This window comes from Mastigoproctus giganteus, chromosome 1 (genome assembly GCF_048544385.1).
Source record: "Mastigoproctus giganteus isolate SK-2022 chromosome 1, ASM4854438v1, whole genome shotgun sequence".
Taxonomy (NCBI): Eukaryota; Metazoa; Arthropoda; class Arachnida; order Uropygi; family Thelyphonidae; genus Mastigoproctus; species Mastigoproctus giganteus.
In genome coordinates this window covers 29535566-29540572 of record NC_143575.1, presented here as the reverse complement: position 1 = coordinate 29540572, position 5007 = coordinate 29535566, and the positions used below count along the sequence as shown (strand labels likewise).

Here is a 5007-nt window from a genome sequence, read left to right as displayed (position 1 = left end):
CAGGGTGGTAACTTACATACACATATGAAGAAAATTTTAAAGGAGGGTCGCCAAATGCGATTGGCATATGTGGCGCCCACATATGCCAATCGCATCGAAATTGTCTGCTCTAAAACAAAACCAAGTTGACAACCCAGAAGAAACATACAAACCGTTGTTATTAGTGGGTGAGAAAAAAAAAAGTGTCAAAACTTCATTCAGAATTTTCTCCAAACTTGGTTGCATACCATGAGACGCCATTATCAACGCCATATTAACGATCTAGCCAAATTCATCAATAATTGGTGGCAGCTTTCGTTTGAGACTAGCAGACGAAAGTCAGTCCCTGTAGCGCAGTGGATAGCGCGTTGGACTTCTAATCCAAAGGTCGTGGGTTCGACTCCCACCAGGGATGAAGAAGTATTTATTTTTCAATGTGGAAGTTGATAGCCTAAATATAAATTTAAGGCTGAGCTGGACAGGTATTTGAAACGAACGGAGGTGTGAAATGGGAACTGTTTTTTTTTTTGGCTGATGCTGCATAAGCTTGCTTTCTTGCATCGTGTGCCTCTACTAGTACTAATGCTAATGCTAAAGCATGATGTAAAGAAAATACAAAATCTAGGAAAATTATATAGCGAAAAATACCACTTTTCTTCCTAGTACATTTGAAAGAAAGAAAGATAACTGCACATTCAATATTATATTTAATTTGTTTTTCTTAAATATAAAATACTAAAATTAAAACCTGGAGCCTGTTTTGTTTCATTGCATAATAAAAGGGACACTTTTTCCACGGATATTTTTTCCTGTTACCGATTTATTACCATAGAATATACTCGCATCTATAGAGGAGTTGGCATAATAATGAAAAGCCCATTTCTTTATCTCAAATTAACTGCACTTTTTTTTTCCGGTGATTAATCTAATAATCTTGTTACCAACTAATTAATAATATATAAAAACAATTGCTTTTACATCACTGCAAATACCTCACAATGTACGAGTAATGTTCACTCGACGTTTTGCAATACTTCATTTATTTACTCCTGGATTTTTAATAAAAACTGAAATGCAACAAGTATTTCACGGACCTTCTGTGATTCAATAAAATAAATAGCAACGCGTACCTCAGATCGTTACAGTCAACATTTTTGTAATGTATTTCACTTATTTCCTCCTGAATTTTAATAATCGAAATACGTGCATTTGACATTTCTGTTGCGATTACTCCAATAAAAAAATTGTATTAATTAGCATTCATACATTTATTATTATTATTATTATTATTATCCATATGATGAAAGGAAGCCTGAGGCTTATGCTGCACCAGGAAAAAAAAAAAAAGTTCCCGAGTAACCCTGAGAGAGAGAGAGAGAGAGAGAGAGAGAGAGAGAGAGTCAAAAGTAGAAGGGAATCACCAAGAAAGAGAAGAATGATGATATCCAGCTCAGGACCCTGGGTGTGCCAAGCCCATACTCACCAGATGTGAGCCCCTGGGGTTTATTAGGCTAGTGTGTGTTAAGAGCCAAAGCAACCAAGGCTATAAGGCGTCAGTATACTGTAACAGTAATTGCGACAGTCGCCTGAGACCGACTGATTCAGTCACATTGCAAAAAAAAAAAAAAAATTCCCTGCGGCACTGACGAAATTGGAACTTATGCCTTCCACCCCACAGTGTGTGTGGGAGTATGGTGATTTGACACTGTGTTGCAATACAGGGTTGTTAAAATTAAAGTATCCCTATGTAGAGGGCTCTGGAGGAAGTTCTAAGGCTCGTACTGTAGAAAAATTTGGACAACAGGTGCAATAAAGAATGCGCTCACCATTTATTAGAAAAAAAAATATATATAGTTACAAAATTTGTGGCGCTGTGACAATACAAATCACTTGAACAGTGCTACAACTGTTCAATGTGTCCTCCATTTTGGTCAACGACAGTTTCCATTAGAAGAACAGCATTTTCTACAGCAGAACGTAACATGTCAACTGGAATAGCCAGAACATGACGTCTAATGCTGTCCTTCAAATCTGCCAGAGTTTGACATCCTTCCCGATACACCTGGTTCTTCGAAAAACCCAATAACCAGAAGTCGCATGGGGTCAGGTCCGGTGATCGGGGTGGCCAAGATGTCTGGAAACAACGGCTGATGACCCGTTCTTCTGTAAAGTGTTGCCTTAGCAATCGTTAGACACAACGGTGGACGTGGGACAGCGCACCATCTTGCATGAATATGGTGTCCTAAAGGCACCCAGATTATTGCAGCTCCGGTATTTCGAAATTTGCAACATTTCATAATATCGCTGTCCAGTGACGGAACAGGTGCGGGGTCCAGTCGGTGTTACCTGTTCAAAAAAATATGGCCCAATCATGAATGTGGCCGTAAATCCACACCACGCTGTCACTTTTGGAGAATGCAACGGGACCTCTTGGATAACTCGAGGGTTTTCTGTTGGCCAAATGCGACAGTTGTGCGTATTCACTTGTCCATTTAAGCAGAAGTGGGCTTCATCACTCCAAAGGATGTTCGATGGTCAAGTGATATCCACTGTCATTCGCCGCCAGAAACTGAAGTGCGTATGTGAAACGAATATCTGCACCACCATGCTTTAGCTGCTGTAGCATGTGCATCTTGTAAGGATAGTACCACACCACCTGACGCATTACTAGCCTTACAGTGGAAAACGGCATGTCCACTTCACGAGAAACAGCTGGCACACTTGCTCTACCACATGAGGATTGACTTGATAAATCCACGACAGCCATAGCCACATCTTCAACACGAGAGGGGTCCACCCGTTTTCGACCTCTACCTGGTTGAACACTAAGATGTCCTGTCGCTTCAAATTTCGCAATCATTTTGCGGACAGCACAAACAGTTATAGGTCCACGTGGGCCTTATGCGCTTCTGACGCCAGAATTCTCTGATAGCTGCAGTTGCGTCGTTGTTGCTGTTCTGATAGTACAGGTTCACTAATAGCGCCTTTTTCTGACATTGCTGCTGTAGTGCAGGCAAACATCTACTGTATGATTTTGAAGAGATTGCTTTGCTTTTATACAGTACAGTAGAGCTGAGTAGTGGTGCTGTGGAAATAACTTACAATTATGCAAATAATCATAACTAAGATAGTTACGCGCCATACAGTGACACAGCACCACACAGTGACAAATTTTGTAACTATTTTTTTTTCCCAATAAATGGCAAGCGCATTCTTTATTGTGCCTGTTGTCCAAATTTCTCTTCAGTACAAGCCTTGCTCCAGACCCCGCTACATAAGGATACTTTAATTTTAACAACCCTGTATATTCAGTAAAATGAATAACAATAAAAAAAAAAAACAGACCTCAAAACGCACCTTCATATGTGCCAATGCTAAGAACTTAAACGAAGAACTTTTCCTTTCTGTGCAACCATTCATTCCTCCAATTAGCGAGTGGAAACCAGTGTCGCACATAGGTATGTATGCGTTTTGGTGTCCCTTTACTTTTCGTGAATTTCGAAACCTACCATTCCAACACATTTAATATTCAGAGAAACAACGGTACTTGTAGACTTATAGATTTAAAAGAGTACCATACTCTTTTAAATCTCTGGCCTTTACAGTGCTTTGTATCGCAAGACAGTATAACACGCGGAGATGGGGGAAACCTCTGGTGCCGTTGGACCCTAAACACACTTTACACTTACACATTCAATATTATTATTATTATTATTATTATTATTATTAGCTATATGGTGCAAGGAAGCCTGAGGCTTATGCTGTACCAGCCAAAAAAGAAATTCCCGAGTTACCCTGAGAGAGAGAGAGAGAGAGAAAAGTAGAAGAAAATCACCAAGAAAGAGAAGAATGATGATATCCGGCTCAGGACCCTGGGTGTGCCAAGCCTATACTCACCAGATGTGAGCCCCTGGGGATATATTATTGAATTCTGAACTGAAGACTGGTCCCCAACCTTCCATATTATTACTCGCACCCATCAATATACCTGTTACCATTCCCGGCAAGAGCGGAAGATAAGGAGACAAAAACACCCGGACCCGCAATTCTTCAAGGGGCCCAGCCAAGACCTTATTACATTTAAGTAATTAAACTGATTTTTAATAATGCAAAAAAACCCAAAAAAACTACGAACTTAATATAATTGTGTGGCAAGGGGACATAAAATGTTTTTATTTTATTAATTTTTTATCGTATTGATTTGATTAGAATTGATATAATGCTCTTTAATCCTCATATCTACATGTGCACGCGCCTCCGTAGCCAGGTGGGAAGGAGCAGCAGCAGTGCGTAGCACACACTCCTTGATTAGACCGGGGTTCGAGCCCGTCACCACCAAATACGGAGCATGCGGAAAGGTCAGGGAATGACCACCGCACCGGAGCAATATGGCCTTAGTTGCTAATGCTCTTAAAAACCAAATAACAACAAATAACTACATGTGCACACACACACACACAAACACAAGGGAGGAGCGCTTCATGCACCTTGCACCGGCCTGCTTTACACATACAAACACAAGGGGGGAGGGGGGGGGGCGTTCGTGAACTTTTCACCGAGGCCAGCGTTAGCAATCGACATCCCTATCTGTTGGCGGGAGCCAATAATGCTACAGAAGGAGGGAGAGCCATAATTGTGGTTGTTTATTTTCAAATGCTTTTTTTCTTTGCTTTGTCTCCCCGTCCCTCTCCCGATTGTAACTTGATTAAACGCTTAGAGTTTTCCCCCAAACATTTTTATCCTCGAAATGAATAATCTTTTAAAGTTTCGCCCTAGGGATTTCGTATGTTATGCAAGCAATTCCAATTTGAGTACACCGGTAGAAGCTCGCCTGAATATGATACGTTATTGAAGCATGCAAAAACGCTCTCTGAAAGTCTGTTTCCCTCAACACCTGATCAAGAGATCTTTACATACGAATAAAATGTAAACATGCAGTATGAATTTAAAATAATCACAGCAGAATGAACTAATAACAAAATCTGTAGTGATACCGCTGTATCATTCTTTTATTGGAAACAAATTTTT

The 5007-nt window shown here is 40.3% G+C and overlaps 1 non-coding gene across 1 annotated transcript; it reads left to right on the top strand.

Annotated features, from left to right (window-relative positions):
- The first annotated feature begins 321 nt into the window (after window positions 1-321).
- TRNAR-UCU (transfer RNA arginine (anticodon UCU)) lies at window positions 322-394 on the top strand. The gene has a single exon. It is a non-coding gene; the product is annotated as a tRNA-Arg (tRNA).
- Window positions 395-5007: the final 4613 nt, after the last annotated feature.